The following is a 22,622-nucleotide window of genomic DNA, read 5'->3' on the forward strand; positions in this document are numbered from 1 at the left end:
CTTCTACCATTAGATCATCTGCCTGATGAACGGCCCAAATTGACTAGAAATTACTAGACTTTTACAAGGCAATTTTACATCTATTTTTAGCTTCGGGGGCGCTGCCCCTAAACCCCTACCGAGGAACTGCTAGTCCCCAGACCCCCACCACATGGAGGGGTGTATAGTCTTCCTGGGGTATACATCTGGCTGAAATATTTGAATATAGAAGATAATCAGGCTCCACGCCCAACAATCTCCCACTTGGAGACTGATTATAGCAACTCCACCGCTGCTTCATTTGCTAGACAATGAATCCACTTTGGACCTGGCTATTTCTCACCTTCTTAATCATACTTGAAGACCAATTGAAACTGATCAGGTTCTCAGTTTCTCCCTGCATATCTACAGGATTCTAGCTAGTGTGTATCTTTTCCAGCTTCAATTGTCCATCTTCCAATGCTTACTGTATGAAATGGTACTTGAGCTATATATATTTAATCTTGGAATGATATGTGGAGTTATTTGCAAGATGTATGGCACTCTTGATGTCACTGTATAACCTGCCCAACTCCTGCTTCTTACCCAATTCATCCAAAAACCTTTGTAACCAAATCATTTCTTTACTAGACTCTGTAGCAGAAACATACTCTGCTTCTGTTGTTGAAAGTGCAACAACACTTTGGATTTTTGAAACCCAACTGATAGTTGTTCCACCTATAGTAAATACATATCCTGTAGTGCTCCTCCTGTTATCTCTGTCACCTTCCATATCTGCATCAACATATCCCTGTAGAGAAATGTTTGAAGCACCAAAGCATAATGCCTGATTTGTGGTACCTCTCAAATACCTGAGAATCCACTTCACTGCCATCCAATGTTCTATTCTTGGATTGTTCATGTACCTGCTTACAACTCCCACTGCATGTGCAATATCAGGCCTTTTGCGGACCATTGCATACATTAAGCTTCCAACTGCTAGTGCATATGGAACTTTAGACATATTAGCCATTTCTTCTTGAGTCTTGGGACACGCCTCCTTACTTAATTTGAAATGACTAGACAAAGGTATACTAATTGGTTTTGCATTCTGCATATTAAACCTTTTCAACACCTTTTCTATGTACTCACTTTGAGAAAATGTTAATTTGTGATTCTTCCTGTCTCTAGTTATTCTCATACCAAGATTTGTTTTGCAACACCTAGATCCTTCATTACAAATGTGTTTGCCAATTTCCTTTTGAGCACATTTATTTCCTGCATGTTAGAACTTGCAACAAGCATGTCGTCTACATACAATAACAATATAATATAGCTGCCATCATTTTTCCTTTTGAGATAAACACAATGATCAGAGTGACATCTAGTATAACCTTGTTCAGACATAAACCTGTCAAATTTTAGATACCACTGCCTGGGAGCCTGTTTTAAGCCATACAAGCTCTTCTTCAACTTGCACACTAGTTTCTCCTTCCCTTTTACCTCATATCCTTGTGGCTGCTGCATATATATCTCTTCCTCCAAATCCCCATGGAGAAAGGTTGTCTTTACATCTAACTGCTCAAGATGAAAATCTTCAACTGCTACTAGACTTAAAATAGTGCTGATTGAAGTCATTTTAACAACAGGAGAAAAAATTTCATCAAAATCAATACCTTTCTTCTATGCAAACCCCTTCACCACAAGTGTAGCTTTGTACCTCTGTTTTCCTCCATCTTCTTCCTTCAGCTTGTAAACCCATTTATTCTGCAATTTTGTTTTACCTGCAGGCAACCTGACTAAGTCCCAATTCTGGTTATGTGCTAAGGAGTCCATCTATTCTTCCATGGCTTGCTCCCACTTCTTCCTGGTTTCTACCTGCACTGCTTCTTCATAACATTCTGGTTCACCAGAATCAGCCAACAATGCATAATATAATGAAGGAGAGTATCGTTCAAGGGGTCTACTTATCCTGGTAGATCTTCTAACACCACTTTCCGATGTTTGAGGTGCTTGTTCCTATTGTGGTTGTTGTTCTAGCTGTTGATCATTATGATTTTTAGTCACCATCAGTTTTCCTGTGATATCATCAAGCACTATGTATTCTCTGTTTTCTTTTTCTTGATTCTTTTCCTACAACTAATTCTTATACAAGACCTTTTCATTGAATATTACATCTCTGCTCCTAATGATTTTGTGATTTTCATAATCATATAAGCGATAACCAAAATCATTAACACCATATCCAATAAAGGTACATTTCTTTGATTTTGCCTCAAGCTTTGTTCTATTTTTTTTATTAATGTGGACAAAGGCTTCACAACCAAAAGTCTTTAAAAATTAGTAGTTTACCTTTTTACTCATCCATGCCTCCTTTGGAATACCACCATCCAAGGAACTTGAAGGCCCTCTATTTATTAGATAAAAAATAGTATCTACAGCATCTACCCAAAATTGTAAAGGCAATCCCGCATGCAATCTCATGCACCTTGCACGCTCCATGATTATCCTTTCATCCTTTCTGACACACCATTTTCTTGTGGTGTTCCTGGAACTATCTTCTCTCTGCAAATTCCATTTTCTGAATAGTACCAATCAAACCCTTTGCTGCAATATTCACCTCCATTATCTGATCTGAGACACTTCAACCTTTTCCTTGTCTCATTTTCAACCAAAGCTTTCCATTTCTTGAAAGTATCAAATACATCAGATTTATTTCGAATACAATAAATCTAGGTTTTTCTAGTTGCATCATCAATAAAAGTAACACAATAACGAGAGCAACCAAGAGATGATACTTGAGCAGGTCCCAATACATCAATATGCACAAGCTCTAATTTTTCACTCTTCTTTTCTTTCCCAACTCTGAGGAATCTGACTCACTTCTGTTTTCCATAAACACAATTGTCACAGAATTTTAAATCAACATGCTTCAAACCTAGCAACAAATTTCTTGAGTGAAGAATCGGCATCCCCTTCTCCCTCATGTGCCTGAGCCTATGATGCCACAATGCCATATCTTCTCATGTAGAGGTTAAATCATTAACAAAATTAGAAATACCATTGCATAAATACAATGTACCAACCTTTCCTCCTTTCACTATTACCAAGGATCCTTTAGTAATCTTCTAGGTTTTATTTGTGAAAGTACTTACGCAACCTTCACTTCCCAACTGCCTTGTTGAAATTAGATTTTTCTTTAGATCTGGAACATGCCTTACCTCCTTCAATAGCCATTGATTTCCATTTTGCTGTTTTATGAAAATTCTACCCATTCGAACGATTTTACAAGGTTTATCATCACCCAATCGAACCCGTCCAAAATATTCTTCAACATAATCACGAAAATGTTTCCTATCAAGTGTGGCATGGAATGAGGCCCCTGAATCTAATCTACCACCCAGGCATCAATAATATTTTCGAATGAAAGAATCAAAGCATCTTGCAACACATCACCTCCCACATTCGCTTCATGATTAGTTTCTTGCTGCGCGTCTCCTTCTTTTCCCTTTCAAGACTTTCAGTCTTTCTTCAGGTGTCGTTTCTTCCCACATTTCCACCACACTATCCCCGATCTGGACTTGGATCTACCTTCTCTTGACTTATTGCGATATCCTAGGCTCTTTCCTCTTTCCATTTTTCTTCCCCTAGTCTCTGCAGTCAAAGCATTACCCGATGTCTCACCGGATCTTTTTCATCGCATTTACTCGCTAAGGATTGCACTAACAAGATCATCAAACTTTAAAGTACTAGATCCAGAGGCAGAGTTACTAATGGCCATAACTAAACCATTCCAACTTTCTGGCAATGAGCACAAAAATAACAGAGCCCTAACTTCATCATCAAAATTTACCCGTAGAGAACTTAACTGACTTGTAACTGTATTAAAATCATTTAAATGACAACAACAGATCCACCCTCTAACATCTTCATATTAAATAAATGCTTCATAAGAAATACCTTATTTGATGTTGATGGTTTTTCATATAGTTTGGCTAATGCCGACATTAAACCCTGTGTTGTCATTTCCTTTGAAATATTGAACGCTACCGATGCCGCTAGGCACAGCTGTATTGTTCCAAGTGCCTTTCTGTCAAGAATATCCCATTCTGTGTCTGTCATACTTGTCGACTTCTTTGTCTTTTTGCTCAATGGTAAGTACAGATCTCTTTGATACAGATAATCTTCCATCTGCATCTTCCACAGCTAGTAGTTTTGGCCATTGAATTTTTCGACCCTAAACCTACCATCTTCTGCCATTTCTCCCACTTGAAAAAGGAACCCTTATCTCCTATGAGTTTATCAGCCAAATAGACCTTCGGCTCTGATACCAGTTGTTAGAAAATTATATATTATAGAGGAATGGAACACATAAAATATTGCAAAAATATAAACACAGAAAAAACATAAAACAAGGGAGACACGGATATACGTGGTCCACCCAGTTTGGGCTACATCCATGGAGAAACAACCAGTCCTTCTTTATTGTATTATCTAGCAAATTGAAGAGATATAGCCTATAACAGATCTGCTGTAACACCCTCTTCGCTCTCAATCTCCTCTCTCTTCCTCACTTAGAATACAGATGTGCATAGACGCAATACAATTCCCTCATATATAGTGAGGGGTTGCCTTCTTGGGAAAAAACCCTAAATTAAACATAGCTTCTACCGTCAGATCATTCGCCTAATGAACGGCCTAGATTGAATAGAAATTACTAGACTTTTACAAGACAATTTTACATCTCTTTTTGGTTTTGGGGGCATGTGGAGGGGTGTATAATCATCCCGGGGTATACATCTGGCTGAGACATTTGAATACAGAAGATAATCAGGCTCCACAGCCAACTACTTTTGCATACGCTACTTGGAAGAGTCGAACTTGCATATATACATGCCTTTACCAAGGCAAACTAGCGTATAGATATGCAAATATTAACTTACAACTTTGTTGCTATTCTAGACTTCAGACATACCCAGATCATGACATTTAAAGAATAAAACATGTGTAAGAAATCAGATCTAGCCCAACCAATATCAGATCATACAATGATAAGTCATTTCAGGTCTCATGATCCTGATCCAACATTGTATCCAAGGTGCACAAAATATTTCAGATCATATTATAATCATAGCCCCTGCAACATAAAATATGCTTCATATAGAAGTATTCCTCAGAAACCTTTCACTTACACACTTGGTCATTTGATCTTCTCCTCCTTATATATTTTTTGGCTTTTCTTAATACCTCGGACCAAAACAACACTTAGAACATGTGGTACTCTTAGACGGGATCAAATAATCATTACTCCACTCAAGATTGTGGGCTAATACCATGGTATTGAACCTTGGTATTATTTAATCTTGAATTTCATTTATTTTCCAACCTATACACACTTTTCCTCTTATGAAAGTGTGCGTATACATATACGCTCTTTTTGTTCTGTTAACCCATGTTTATATGCTTCTTTGTCAATGTGAACTTGTGTATACAGCTTACAACATTCAAATATGAACTGACTTGTGATTGAGTTGCCATCAAGGAAAACACTTGTATCATAATGGCAACAATCTCCCCCTTTAGACTTGATGGAAACCATATGGGTGTTGATTGCTTCACGCTATTGAACCCATTAGGGATATCAAGCAACACGAAAATACTCTCCCCCTTTGACATCAAGGAAAAATGGTGGACTAAGGTATTCCCCCCTTTTAAGATACACTATGTTATCCATGCTCCCCCTAAGTACATGTAGAGTCTATAGAGATATGTTTCAAAAGAATAACATGACTCTATAACTCAACTATGTGAGTATGAACTTCTTATCACCAATGTCTCATACATACATCAATCACCCAACCAAGTGGGGATACACCAAATTTGACTCATCCACCCAACCAAGTGGGGATATACCAATTATTTATACATGGTTGAAATATAACAATTATTACATCATCCTTCCCATGCATAGTGGGGAAACAAATTACATCATATGTCGAATAGGACTTATTCGAAAATACACTATGACAGAAGGTGACATATTACACCCTAGATATTTACATGACCTATGCAACAATGAATATCTGAAACCATAGCGGAAATTAGAAATCATAATGCCAATGATGCAGAATGTTTGTGAAGGCTAATGCTCCCCCTGAACCTGTGCCACCTGTGCATTGTCAACAAGCCCTTCATTAAGGCCTCTTCATCAGTTAGATAAAAATCAATGAACAAAGCATATCAGCAGACAGTAATCATCAATATCAGACTAAGCACCCATGTCAAGTATGACCCACTATCGTTTCTATCAGAAAAACATATACGCTTCTTCAAACACAAAAATTCGCGTATATACGTGACTATCCTTCATGAAATCTGCGTATAGGAACCTTCTTCTGAAAATCGTATTTAATAGTAGGATGATGTAGAAACAACTCCCAGCTTTTGTCTAAGATATTCAAATATATCTCTGGAAAGTGGTTTGATAAATATATCAGCAAATTGCTCTTTGGAGGGACCATACTCCAATTTAACCTTTTGTTCAAGCACTTATTCTCATAGAAAATGGTACTTAATGGGTATGTGCTTGGTCTTGGAGTGCATGAAAGGATTTTTCTAAATACTGATGGCACTTGTATTATCACATAAAATGGAGATGGGTGGAGAAGATGTGATTTTAATATCTTGTTATGTTTGCATCATCTAGAGTAGTTGTGTGCAGCAAGATGTGGTGAACACATATTCCGCTTCAGCTATAGATAAGGAAATCGAACTTTGTTTATTGCTGAACCAAGATACTAACCGTGATCCCATATAGAATGCACCTCCACTAGTGCTTTTTCAATCATCAACATTTCCTACCCAATCTACATCTGTATATGTATGAAGAGTACGATATATATCTTTAGGATACCATAGACCAAAGTCTTGAGTTCCTTGAAGATATTTGAATATTATTTTTACGGCCTAAAGATTTGATTCCGTTGGATTTGATTGGAATCTTCCAACAATTCCTACTACATGCATGATATCAGGTATGGTACCTGTTAGATAGAGTAGACTTCCAATCATAGATCTGTATGCTAGTTGATTCACTGTAGGTGATTCATCGATAGAATTGAAATTGCGTCCTATTACCATTGGAGTACATATTGGTTTAGAATCTTCCATTCCATACTTCTTCAGAATTGGCTTGAGATATTTAGTTTGTGAAAGAAAAATACCATATTTTTTTGTTGTACTTGTAGACCAAGAAAATAAGTAAGTTCACCAAGTAAGGACATTTCAAATTCTTGTTGCATAACCGAAACAAAGCTCTGACTCATAGATTCTGCATTGCTGCCAAAGACGATATCATCAACAAAAACAACAATAATTAGTAGTTTATCATTCTCAATCTTGGTGTATAAGTTATTGTCTGCAGATCCTTTTGTGAACCCTTGTTGTTGTAGATATTTGTCAAGGCGATAATACCAAGCCCTTGGTGCTTGTTTCAGTCCATCAAGAGCCTTTCTGAGCTTGCATACAAGCTTTGCATCATTTCCTAGAAGTTTTGGTTGTTCAATATAGACTTCTTCTTCTAACTCTCCATTAAGAAATGTAGATTTTACATCCATTTGATACACTTTGAATTTTTGAAAAATTGAAAGAGCAAGAAAAATTCTTATGGCTTCAAGTCTGGAAATAGGTGCAAATGTTTATTCAAAGTCCATACCTTCTTGTTGAGCATACCCTTTACATACAAGTCTTGCTTTCTTTCTAATAACCTCTCCATTTTCATTCCATTTATTCTTGAATATCCATTTTGTTCCTATAACATTTTTATCAAGAGGTCTAGGAACTAGTTCCCAAGTATCATTCTTTTCAATTTGGTCAAGTTCTTCATTCATTGCCTTAACCTAACATTTATCTTCGCTAGCTTCATTAACATTCTACAGTTTTATGGAGGATAGTAATGCTAGATAATTGGATGTTCCTGCAAGAGTTCTTCTTGTCTGTACTCCAGACCCTTTTTCTCCTAGAATTTGAGATTCTAGATGATTATTTTGAACATACCTGGATGGATTATTTTCCCTGTTAGTTTTATTGTCTTTTGATGCTTCAATGGTTTCTTCCTGTATATAATTTTGATTTGATACAGGAAATCATTCATCGTCTTCCTCATTGTCACTATCCTTTATCTGTTATGGATTTCTGCATGCTTCATCAATTACTACATCAATGCATTCAACAATTTTTCGAAGTCTCTTGTTATAACACTTATATCCTTTACTTCTGGATGAATAACCAAGAAGAATTACTTCATCTGCTCTGGGTTCAAACTTACCAAGTTTTTCATTAGTATTTTTGAAGAAACATTTTATTCCAAAAAATCTAAAGTGTTTTATAGGAGGAGGATTACCATACGAAAGTTCATATGGAGTTTGATCACTATTTACCTGAACATTAGCTTTGTTGAGAATAGTGATGGCAGTAAATGCAGCTTCACCCCAGAAGGTGGAAGGAGTTCCAGATTCATCAAGCATAGCTCGAGCCATTTGTTGAACTGTTGTGTTCATTCTTTCCACTACGCCATTTTGTTGAGGAGTTCTGGCAAAAGAGAACTACCCTTTTATTCCATGTTATTCACAAAAATAAAAAAATTCATCCAATGTGAATTCTCCTCTTCGATTAGAACTGAGACATTTTATTTTTCTATTTGATTCATTTTCAACTAAACCTTTGAAGGCTTTAAACTTTTCAAATTCTTCATATTTATGCTTTAGTAGACCTATACAACACATTCTAGAGAAATCATCAATGAATAAAATAAAGTATTCTTCTCCACGAGGTGAATTTTTCCTTGTTGGTCCACACAAATCAGTATGGATGAGTTCAAGAGGCTTACTTGTTGATCCTTCTTTTTCAATGAAACGAACTCTAGTTTTCTTACTGACATGACATGGTTTGCATATGGTATTTGTTGGGCTGCTGATATCTGGAAGATCACAAACCGCCTTGAGCCTACATGCTTTTATTATTTCATAAAAGCTTAGATGCCCCTATCTTCTATGCCATAACCAATTTTCATCTGTTTTTCTTAGATACCATTCTTTTTGTCCTCCTTTCAGTATGTATAGATTGTTTGGAGTTCTTGTACCTTTGATTATGGTCTTACCTGTATCAAGCTCATGAACCACACATCCGTTTGATCGAAACACAACTTCAATTCCTTGATCACACATTTGACTTACACTCAACAAGTTATGTTTTAAACCATCAACATACATGACATTTCCAACTTCAACCTTTTCTTTCAAATAAACAGAACCTTTACCTTTAATGACAGCTGGTGTGTCATTTCCAAAGGAGACATTCTTTTCTTTTTCTAAAGAATTATATGAATGAAGTTTCTCTTTATCACCTGTCATGTGTTTACAGCATCTGCTATCAATGTACCATTGATTTTCTTGTCCTTCAACAGATAGAGCTATGCCACATCTTTCTGATTGAAATTCCTTCTTTCTCCATACCTTGGAATTCGATGATGTTTGCTCCTTTTAAAGTGTTAGCCGAAATTTGATCTTGCATTCAGATTCTTCATGACCAAAGTTATTACAAAACGAACATTCAATTTCATCTTCAAGAGTATAAAAGTTATTATAAGAACTTTTCTTGATTCCTATTACACTCCTTTGATTTCGTGCTTCTCTAGTCATGATAGTTTTGTAAGCAACACATTGAGTAGCCTTATGCCCAAATTTATGGCATGAAAAACATTTTCTATTAAAGAAGTTTCTGTGATCATTGAATCTTTTGGTATTGTTTACCTTTTGGTTCATGCTTCTATTGATGTTCATCCTTCGAGTAAATTGAGCATGATTTACCTGATGAGTACTTTTAGGCTTTTACTGACGATTGACATATTGTTCACTGGTCTTTGCTGCATCAAGATAGCTTCTAGTGGAGGTTGACGGCTTTCTTGATTTGGATGATTCTTTAGTATATCCAAGACCTATCTTTATAAGAGGATAACATTGAACCTTGATCATTTCATTTAAAGTTTTTGATCCTTTACCAAATCTAAGATTAAGAGATTTTGTCTTCTCAAGTTCTTTTCTTAGACCCACAACTTCAAATTCTAGTTTTTCATTGTGCTTTTCTCTTTCAGTGAGTTGATGTCAATGTGTCTATGATCATATTCTTTTCTTCCAAACAGATTTTGAGTTTAGTGACTTCTTTAAGAAAATCTTCCTCTTCTAAGGCATACAAAAAATCATCATTGTAATAAGCCATGAGTAGTTTAAAATCTTGTTCAATTTCGATCTTCATCACTATTAGATAATCCATCACTATCTTCATGAGTATAGTAACTTCTTCTATTAACAACCTATTTTCTATAGCCTTTTGCATATTCCTTTCCTTTTTCATGATTATATTTATGAGGAAATTTTGCAGCATAATGGCCAACTCTACTACAAGAAAAGAATTTGAATGGTAGCTTACCTCTAAATCTTCTGGAGCCCCGTTGAAGCTTCTTGACAAATTTTACCTCATCTTCTTATTCTGAAATATATCCTGATTCATTATGATCTTCCTTTTATTTTCCCTTAGCTAAAGATTTGAAAGTGGCTTCTCTCATATTTGATGGACCTCCTCTCCTCATTTCAAAGGCGATTATGATTCCATGAAGTTGAACCAGTAATAGATTGAAGATCCTACTTTTCTTCTATGGCAGATAATTTTGACTCAAATTTAGAAGACAAGGATCTCAAAATTTTCTCTACTAAAGCAGCCTCCGTTATCTCTTCACTTAGATTCTTTATACAATTAACAATCTCATCTACATGCAAAAAGTAACTAGCAATACTTTCATCACTATGCATCTTAAGAGTTTCATACTGAATTTTGAGAGTTTGGAGCTTAGCACATTTTACCTGGGAGTCTCCTTCGTAGATCTAAATGATTTTCTTCCATATCTCTTTGGTTGTCTTGAGTTGCATGACTTTGACAAATTCTGATTCTCACAGACTTCCCAATAAAGTATTGACTGCTTTGGCATTCGTTTCGTATAACTTCGTACCTACTGTATCTGTAGGTATTACTGTTGGAAATTGGTATCCTCCTTACACAATTTCCCAAACATCATCTCCAAGCAACTGCAGATAGGTTCTGGTTCTTATTTTCGAATATACCAATTTGTTCTCATTGAATATTGGTGGTCTGATAGATCCCATGCCTTCGTGATTGTTCATCTTGAAAGATCGCCCTTCAAGTGATCAAGCTTCTTCTAAAGGACCTGCTCCAATACCAATTGTTCGAAATAATTCTGAGAGAGGGAGGTGAATCAATATTTACAATTCAATAATCTTTCATTTCCCAATCATATTTATATACGCTACTTTAGTGAAGTGAACTTGTGTGTGCATGCTACTGTGATTAAAGAAACCATCATATACCCAGAGAACTTATGATATAGTTAATTTATCATGTGTTGATCTTATTATACATTAACTATGTGCAATAATAACAGAATAAACCATCACACATAAGAAACACACATGAACACCAATATTTAAGGTGGAAACCCAATGCAGGACAATAACCACCTACTCTTGTTGTCAATGTCTTCTTAATATAAAGAAAACCGGTTTACAATCTTGTACTAGTGTAGACTCATACAAGTACACAGACACTCACTTGTAGAAGGCTACAACCTTCTCTCATTTTGCAGCTTCTACTGGAAGGGAGCTACAACCCCCTAGCTCTTGTACTCGCTGATATGTTTACTAGTACGTAGGCACTGACCTATAGAAGACTACAACCTTCTCTCTTCCTCCAGGGACAATGTTTCATTAATTTTCAGACTGGATGCTCTTGGTACACAAAAACACAATATGAAGACCTCGTTTCATCAAATTTTCACACTGGACCCATCAGAAACTTTGTAGCTCAAACTCTATAATAATAACTGCATCAAATAACAACCAGTCAATCTGAACAATCAGATCACTGTCACCAGAACACTATGTTGAACCCAAAAACCTGCATCATCATTTAGAATCAGTTGCAACCTCAAAAATCATACATCAGAATGTATATGCTACTTTAATGAACCCAACCTGAGTGTACATGCTACTTCCTATAACAAAATCTACGTATACCTCCAAACTACTAAGTCATACAAACTTATAAATCAAATATGTGCCAATCAATAATAATTTGAACATCTATTGTCAATTTACAGAGATCTAGATAGTCAGCAGCAAGGATAACCCTTCTCACTTAATCAATCAATCAATCAATCAGACACAAACTCCTTATGCATTCATTTCTACTTTTAGATCTAAGAAGACTTTATTGAAGACAATAATAAAACAACAACACTGATTAGATAGATCAATCATTTATGAACAACATGCTTTTCTTTTGCATATGCTACTTGGAAGAGTCGAACCTACATGTGTACATGCCTTTACCAAGGCAAACCAACATATAGATATGAAAATATTAACTTACAACTTTGCTTCTATTATAGACTTTAGACATACCCAAATCATGACATTTAAAGGATAACACATTTGTAAGGAATCAGATCTATCCCAACCAATATAAGATCATACAATGATCTGTCATTTCAGGTCTCATGATCCTGATCCAACATTGTATCCAAGGTGCACAAAATATTTTAGATCATATCATAATCATAGCCCCTGCAACATAAAATATACTTCAGATATAAGTATTCCTGAGAAACCCTTTCACTTACACACTTGGTCCTTTGATCTTCTCCTCCTTATATAGTTTTTGGCTTTTCTCAATACCTCGGACCAAAACAACACTTAGAACCTGTGGTATTCTTGGACGAGATCAAATAGTCATTACTCCGCTCAATACTATGGGCTAATACCATGGTATTGACCCTTGGTATTCTTTAATCTTGAATTTCCTTGATTTTCTAACCTATACGCCCTTTTCATCTTCTAAAAGTGTGTGTATATGTATACACTCTTTTTGTTTTGTTAACCTACGTGTATACACTTCTTTGTCAAATTGAACCTATGTATACATCTTACAACATCTTTTTTATTCAACTTCTTGATTCTGATTAGTAGACCCTTGTTCCAACTTCCTGTTCTTCTGTACCAATGTCCTGTTACCTCTGAATTGACCTGTTACAATGAGAGTTGACTTTTATCAAATATGAACAGACTTTTGAGTGAGTTGCCTCCAAGGAAAACACTTGTATCATAATTCCAACACTTTATACTTAGGATTGAGCTAATAAGGTCTCTGCTTTACGGCTTTTACCTCAGGTTTCAAAGTAATTTTCATTACGCCCAAATCTCCTACAATACCCTTCAGATCTTAGAACTTTGTTGGTAATAGATCCTAGTATTCACGCAGCAGTTCGACCACCTTATCAACTGTATCTCCATCCCAATAGTCTCCTATCTTCGTGATCTTCAGCTCCGCATCAGATCCAATATTTACTTGTCGGGTTTTTAGCAGCTCTGTTACATTAGGGTTCTCTGTCTGTGGCCATGCATAGATGTATAAGGGACCATTGCAGAGAAGGTCTTCCCATCCTTTCCCATGTCTTCTTAGGCATCATGTTCACATTAGAAACCAAATCCAGCATGACTTGGTCCATTACTACTCTCCTATCTATGCGGTTAGCCTCATCTCGCACCCTATTCACTTCTTGTGCTTACCTAGTTTCCTCACAGCGCGTTGTTCTGAAGGAATCTTAGGCTTACCTGTACAATTCTCTATTAGTTCCTGCAACCATTCTACTACCTTCTAATCTCTCAGCAATTTCATACACATTTTCAGAAAAGTGGCTAATAGTGAAGGATCCACATCTTTCACTTTACTATTCCCAATAGATTTCTCCTAACTCCCGGACATAGAAGCTTCAATGAAATTCTTCTTAGCTTCCATGAAAGTTTCTTAGCTCGGGTGAGGTCAAACCCAACTTCCTTGTTAGTAGCCTTATGCACCCACCCTCCGGTCTCTAGCTACATTCCCTTATCTTCACATGTGGCCATACCACTGCCCGTTACTATATTAACATTGTGATCTTCTTTGCAAGGTTCTGCCCTCATCATTTGGATATTTTGCGTAGGTAGCTAGGTCTATGTCTTCTTTTCTTGCATATTTTATATAAGTATTAAGCAATATTCTATCACATAATCAAACTATCTGCAATATTGACACGATGGATGCATTGAGTTCAGAAAGTCATGTGCAAAATGTCTAGCTTCACCATAGCTATAGCAAATAACTTGTCCACGACCTCTGCCAGCCCCTCCTCCTCTTCCTCTTCCATGATATTGGAATCCTCTGTGTGCTACACCTGCACCCTGATCCTGAGGCCGATTTTTTTCCTGCATTCTGTAAGTAGGGGTCCTATCCATCATTAGTTCATAACTTCGACAATGGCACTCATCATGACCTACAGATTTGCAGGAATTACAAAATAGTTGCTGGGGGGTCTATACAAACTTCTGTAGTAGATGAAAATTGTCTGTCACATTCTGGTCTATGACGTGATAAATAGCACACCACGACACTACCCCTGCACTTGGCCCAGCTGTATTTTCAGGTTTCACGGGAATAGGGCCCCTCCAATAATATAATTTTGATAAATCAAACAATGGTACTTATCATGACCATGGCCTTTGCATTTCAAGCACCAAAATTCTGCGCAAACTTTAGTCTAGGATTCCTTTCCCTTCTTTAGGCTCTGCAACTCCAAGTGCAGACTTTCCAACTATGAGTGAATCTGTTGCACTCCAATGTTCATATATTGCAATGGCGAGGCTTCCAATCTCATCATGATCTCCACAACTTATTCTTTTGTTGCTATCTTCTGTTGTGATAATAGTAATCTTAGGTGGGGCAATAATGAAGCAATGTACCACTCTTTGTATTTTTCATCTGTGATGTTCATGTTATCCTGTCGGATCAATAATTTTAGCCTCTGATCAAAATCCCATGATGATTCATTCACCAATTTATTTATCTCCTTAAACTCTGTAACAAACTGTGCTTGAGATTTAGGCTTCTTAAACTCATTGTTCAATTCTTGCTAAGTATCTGCCAATGTTGTCACAGTGTGATATTGATAGTACTTGATATACCAAGCCAACGCTCTATCCTATAACACCGTGATTAGTTGCACTTTGCTTAAATTATCACCAATGATCTATTGCGTTGTCCACATAACATTTGCAACAAACCAGAATTGCTCAGGTTCTTCACTCCCTACCCCTTTAAATATCGACATCTTCATCGCGTTTTCCATGTTGAATGATGGAGGTGGAGGTGGAGGTGGAGGTGAAGGTGTAGGTGTATGCGGTGAAGGTGGAGGTGGAGGTGGAGTGGATAGATGACGTATTCGTGGGATAACCTAACTTACCAACTGTAGTGTATTTTGTGGTGTGTTCATAATATTTCCTCTGTCGTCGCTTGAAGAGGATCCCAAGAGCAGACTATATTCTAACTCTATTTTCCTTCTAAATGGCTTTCTGCTTCGAGTAGTCCCAAACATAAAGGTAATGGCATAACCTATTTTTCACACAACAACATTTTAATCCAACCTTTTAGAGATTTTAAGTATTTACCTCACGGTCCTTTGAAGAGCTTTCGCTCTGCTTCACTATTACTGATGGTCGTATCAATCGTGACCTCAATGACGAATCCTCCTATGATGTGATCAATCTAGTGATCAACAACCCACGTGATATTATTCTCTGATGCTTACAAGTGCCTCACCAACTCTGGAGTCTACATGATAGGACCATCAAGCCTCCATGTACCTTGACTGTCTGCCAATCTAGAAAGCCACTTGTGCAATTCGCAAGGGAAGAAGCAGAAAAAGTTTTTGGTTTCATCTGAGTACAGGTACCTCTTCAACCATTGTTCTTTGGAAACCATGGGTTTATGTTCTCCTAATCTGAAAACGTGTGTTCCCTTTGATCAAGCCACTTTTCAATTTCTTTCTTATTAGGAAACCACTTATTTGACATCACACATTCCTGAGATTGATCTTGGTCCTGGAAACATAACCATTTGTTGGCTTAAGGGGGCCTAACCGAGGTTAAAAGTTATTCGTGCCAACCAAAAAAATCATAATTGTTGGCCCTTTCAGCAACAACCTACATAGCGCAGGTTGCAGTCTCACCCAAATCAATATTGGGGGATGATAGAACTAGGTTTCTACATCCAAAGGCCTATGTGATGACTTCCTAGGGTTCCGAGGGTTCAGATCTACCATCGTGCAGATCTATTCCTTCTAATTGTCAGCTATTGCAAGTCTATCAAAATGATCGTCAAGTCCTCATGAAGGTACTTAAGTATACTTATCATGTAGAAAGGTTACATATCTACTAGTTCCGCACAGTAAATTTGTATTCTGAAGCCCTTTTGGCCTAGATATGTTGTCGCGTAGATCTACCCTTTCCGACTAGCTAACTACTGCAGATTTATCTAATGACTTTGTGATCTTTGCGAAGGTATTAAATCATTATTAACATGCATGAAAGATACATATACACTACTTTCGTGTAATAAACAAGCATTAATTCACAGAATTCATAATAGATCGTGGAGGAATACAAACTTAACTGAAACAATAAACAACTTAGGCAAAGATGCATAGATTCAGCTCAAAACGGTCTTTATTATGAATAAGAATTCAATTACAGACTTCTCCTCCCTACTCACTCAGATGTAGGGGCTTGTGCACTCAGCTGCAGGAGCCTTCCCCTTTCTCCTAAGTACAGGAAACATATTTTTCTTGCCTTAGCACCTTGCCCTTACAATGTTTCTTCACAAAAAATTATCTTCTTAGACTCGCTATGACTCAACTATATATAACATTTTCATTACAATACCATGGTTCGCGGACCATGGGCAGGTCTCAAAACCATCCTATCACCTACCCATACAAGGGACTAATGCCCCTTTGACTCTTATTTAGCTTCACGCTCCACTTCCACATTTCATGGAGACTTTACATTATTTAACAAAAATTGACCCCGGGGATCCCATCCCAACAGGAGTCTAAAAGATAGCCCTTCTAAACTTAGACAAGGATCTCTCATTAACAACTCAATCAAAAGGAAATCTTGTGTTCTTAGGCTCAATGCCTAGACCAACAATAGGTATGGATTTCTTTACATAATGGAAGGCTCAAGAGATTTCCATTGGACATGGAGTCATTTAAAAACGAGTTAAGAATATTTGGAACTTGTTTTGTAGGGTATTGGATTCCAAAGGCATGTATTTTAGTAATATGCTAGATATTAATCACCTATGAATGGAAAGAAGAATAGGAATACACTTAGAGCTTAAAAAACAGAGCATCATAGTGAAGAATTGTGTATTTAAATCATTAGAAGAAAAACTAATATTTGAACATGGGATATAGAGCATATTAACATAATTCTATATCTATTTTACTAATTTAAACAATAATCTTAAACACTCAATGAATAACAAAGAGAGAACACATCACTAAGAAATAGACCACAGATGCTAAAAAAATGAATATTTGGCACAAACCCTTCTACATTTGTCCAAGAAATATTCTATTGATAAAATGCACATAATTATGAGCTAGTTTCATCTCTAAAATCCCAACCATGTTCTATTAGAAATCATAAAATATATACAGAAATATAATTAACGAATTGTCTTTATTTTTTGGAAAACAAAATCAAATAATAAATCAAATATATAATTAGTTGCAAAAAAGTTTCGAATGTTGTAGTTGATCCTTCACCACAAATGTGCATTTGAATACTAAGGTGTTGCCTAAGAATGTGGATATGATTTCCATCTATTTATTTAATTCCCAAGTCAAATTTGATGAGGTGGTCTTTAGTTGTTTACTTCGAATTTTTATAGGAAACAAAATTTTGAAAAAAATTGAAAAATAAGCCTCAAAGATACATTCGAATCTCTCAAACCATGATAGTTTTTAGAAAACTAAAGGATGTTTTTTTTAATCAGTTCTTTTCCTCCACAAAAAAAAAACGGTTTTCAAGAATTCATCTTCAGTTGTTTGAAAACCTTGTTTGAATATAATGACTAAAACAGAAAAAAACAAAGTGTCACATTTACAGTTAATTTGTCAGCACTTTCCTTTGAACTCGTTAAACTGGCACTGACAAATTAACTATCAATGCCCCTGATTTTTTAAGAAAAAAATTAGCATATGGACCAAACCAATTACCTTTGAAGCTTTAATTGTGATAACCACAATGTGATAATCACTTATTCGGTTGTGCTAGCAATTAATTGGAGTGCATCATATCGGGAGAAAAATTGGGAACTGCTGATGGATTAAATGTTAGCATTGTCTCAAAACAGAGAAAAATGCATGCTTACAATTTAACTGTTAATGCTCATCCAAAATTAAATGAAAATAGCATTGATGAATTAAATTTCTGCCCTCCATCAGAAATTTTCCAAAAGACTGCTTCCGTATGTGCATTTGGTTGTCCATATTTCTTTGAAACCTTGCAATTGGAATTCTTGACCATAATGGGAAAATATGAATGCTTGGTTGGAATATTTTGGATCACACCTCTTAATGGAAGTATCCCAAAGGATTTCTCAAAAATTTTGATGTGGGGAACCTAAAATGCTCATGATTTTCTTCATTTCCCTTGGAAATGCATAAATGGATGCTAACAACTCACTCCAATGGGGATGTTTCCCTCCCTATGAGGTAGAAAATAACTCGTTTACCAAGTGTGTAATCCATTGGGCTTATCGAAACCCTAAAATATGTGACCTACAAAATGATTTATCGAACAACCTAACATGCAACTAAAATCAAAATACAACTGTAAACTAAAACTAAAATTGTACATGCTGCAAACTGAAATTTGAAACTGCTGAAAATTGAAACTGAAAGTTGCTATAAAGCATGCTCAGAGTGTTGAGTGTATTGGCATACCAACCTATCCTAAGAAACTAGAAAATTTTTGAATCAAATGCCACTAAAATTCCAATTAAACCAGTCAAGTAGTTGCTCAGATAGTATGGATTTTTTTACTATGCTTGAACCTAGTAAAAAATGCCAATTATAATGGAAAAGGCGATTGATTATGGATCTTCTTCTCATAGTGGAAACGTGGATGGAAAATAAAGATTAAAAAACTCTCCATATAATAGTTATGTGATCATAAAATTCATATTATGTTTGATTATGTTTGCTATGCTGAATTTACGATTGCAGACAAAAGTATCTTCCCTAGACCTAGTGGACTAGTCTAGAACAACAAAAATCAAATAATATAAATTTTCTCGTATAGAAATTAAAGCACGAGAAAGAGGATTAGTTGGAATTTGTCCCAAGATTTACTTTCCTCCTGGCTTGTAATCTCCAACCGTAGCTTTGATTGTTATAATTAGATCGTGCCCATGCATTCACAACAAGCCAAAGATCCACAACATCTATGTAGCATAATTCAATTACTCTATTCAATGGATCAATCAAATATCCTACAATACCCTTCAGATCTGAGAACTTCGTTGGGAATAGATCATGGTATTCACATATTAGTTCGGCCACCTTATCAACTATATCTTCATCCCAATAGTCTCGTATCTGTCTAGTCAATTTAATGTCTTAAATTGCTCTACATAAATTATCAATCTGGGTATCGTAAACTGATGAAGTGTGGTGCACCATATGTGCTTAGTTAACCTTTCTCTTACTTCGTTGTTTTATAGTTTATGTTGTTTTTGGGGTTTTGTTCTTGTTGGTTTTCTAAAGTGTTTAATGCAAATGGAAATCCTATTCTAAGGTCTTAAGAATACTTTTAAAGGACAAGTATGGATAAAGATTTCAAGACAAGGCCTATGTCCCTAATGGTAAATTCCAAAACTTAGCACTTCAAAAGATCTTAAAACATGTTATTGATGGAATTAGTATTTAAACAAAAGTGTAAATATGCAGCTACTTCAATCAAAATAAAATGCAATAACCAAACAATGAGTTAATGACTATGAGACCCAGTATCCTTGCTGCTTCAGCAAAAGGACAAGATGATTCTATCATGTCATTAGTTCAATCAAAATAAAATGCAATAACCAAACAATGAGCTAGTGACTATGAGACCTAGTATCCTTGCTGCTTCAACAAAAGGACAAGGTGATTCTATCATGTGATTAGTTCAATAAAATAAAATGCAATAACCAAACAATGAGCTAGTGATTATGAGACCCAGTATGCTTGCTGCTTCAGCAAAAGGACAAGATGATTCTATCATGTCATTAGTCATTAAAAGGCTATGTGCATCACTAATCTACAATCAACTTGAAAGCAATTTATGTACAGCTAATATACATAAGCACAACAAAATTAAATGCAAAATTAAATGACAACTATACAAGGCAGGGGCCCTCTGCCACCTATGAAATCAAAGCAAAATTGAACACACTTGCATGAATTAAAATTGCATGAATGAAAAATCTAATCTATCAAACTTGAAAGCAATCAAATCAAATCAAAGCAATATTTACAAAATGAAATCTACTCTACCTTACATTCTAATATGCTCCATGACATCTACTTCACATCTCCTTCCATGTTGAGAACATCAAAGCTTTATTCAAATTCTTCAAAAGTACAAAGTACAACAAAGTTCTCCAAAGCTTTCAAAAGCCATCAAGGAAGAACTACAAACTTAAGAACTAGGGACTAAAGACTAACAAATGAAGGAGAGAGATCTCCTATTTATACAAAAAGATGAGAGCCATCTCATTAATGATAGTCCATGAATCTCTCCCTCTACCTCTAGAGTCCTAATCAAAATAGGAACTGATAAGACACATGTCTTTTTAGAGTTACAATACAATTAGGAGATGTGACACATATCCTCATGATCCCATGATTCTTTCCACTCAAATTCGAATTTGGCCTTGGGGTGCCACATAAGTGTCTTCTAGAAGCCTCCTTTCAACCTACACATGTCAACAATCTCAACCCATTTGTTAGGTATAAGCATATGCACATTATTTTCTAATGTTTAACCACAAATTCACTTAAAATGCTTAGAAATAATAAATATTGGAAAAACATAAAGGTGGCCTAATGATAATGAAAGTGAGATGAATGTGGTGACATAGTAGTGAAATGGAGGTGAAATGGAGGTGATATAATGGACATAATAGTGAAAGTGTAATGGAAATGAATGACATTTTCAAGACTCAACATACCCCCCAACTGAAGCTATTGCATGTCCTCATGCAATATATATTACATTAACTCTTTTGATCCTTGAGCTTTGGCTTAACTTTGCATGATATCATTTGATAACTTCATGTTTCTACAAAGTGTTTCACTTGAATTGCAACATGGTTGGTTCTTGTGTTACAACCATTTTTTTTTGTTGCCTTCTATTTTGATCTTTGAACTTTGCATAATGATATTTGGATTATTGTTGCAAAGTATATCTTTATTGGATTGCATGATGGTTGGTTCTTGTGTGACAACCATGATTTTGTTTGTATCGAATTTATCCTTTAAGAACTTTTTCAAAAGCCATTGTATGCTCATAATAGCAATGTAATAATTAATATATGTTGGAAGTATGTGAGCTCCTGAATATGATATGGACATGGCAGGATATGAATATGAATGTATCCCCCCCCCCCCCCCCCCCCAACTGATGGTATTGGCAATTTTATGAAATGAGGAAGAGAAATGTTTTTCCAACAATTATCATTCTAGCTTTTTATGGAATTCTATGGTCAAAAGTTAGAAAATGTTGTACCTTCACTTACCCTTTGGAATGGATGAGTTGTATGTGTAGTAGTTGAAAATTTCTGATCATATTCTTCTTCAAGTGGCTGAACAAGAGGAGTCATGGATAGAGAGATAAGATTACTTTTTATTGCTTCTACTAAAACTTGCTGAATCTGCTCCAAAATGCTGAAAATAATAGTCTTCATGTCTTCAAAACTCATTGGCACAATTCCTACTATGTGAAAAGATGTTCTGATGTCGAACATAGTAGAAAATTGTTGGCTTAGTGGCCATTAATGGATGCCACTAGTCAACACGAGAACTCTCACCATTGATGACAATGAGAGTCAAGATGCCCAAACACATCTTGCTAGGTACGAATGAATTTGCTGAAGTCGAGTCACCTAGAAGATCTGTCGAACAAGGGACATTAATGTATTCCCATTGTTTGTCAGCATGAGAACTCTCCATTAAGGCATGCAAGCCTCAAGGTGTTTTTACAAAGAACTTAGACTCAAAGGACTATGGACTCAATAATTTGCATTGAAGCAGGCTTATTTGCGGAATGAAAATGACAAGGAATGGAAGATGAAAATGGAAAATGGCAATGGAGAGCAGAAATGGAAATGGGCAATAAGCATATGAATGAGCCTCTTGCTTTTATTTGTGGGTTATGAATGGACAAAAAGAGATGGAAAGTGTATGTGAATGTAAATGGAAAGTATGGAGTGGAATGAGGTGAATGGTTTATTATGAAGTATGGATGTGATGGATGAATATGATGGAGACAATAGTATCTGAAAGTTTTTCAAGTGTTTGGATCTGATTTTGCATCAGCATATTTCCTCTTTGTTGTTGATCATCCTCTTATGAAACAAATTGGTCTCTTAGAGAAACACCATTCTCTTGTAGTCAT

The sequence above is a fragment of the Pinus tabuliformis genome, chromosome 2_2, assembly GCF_031772625.1.
Source record: "Pinus tabuliformis cultivar Carrire ecotype Pingquan chromosome 2_2, CPIR1, whole genome shotgun sequence".
Lineage (NCBI taxonomy): Eukaryota > Viridiplantae > Streptophyta > Pinopsida > Pinales > Pinaceae > Pinus > Pinus tabuliformis.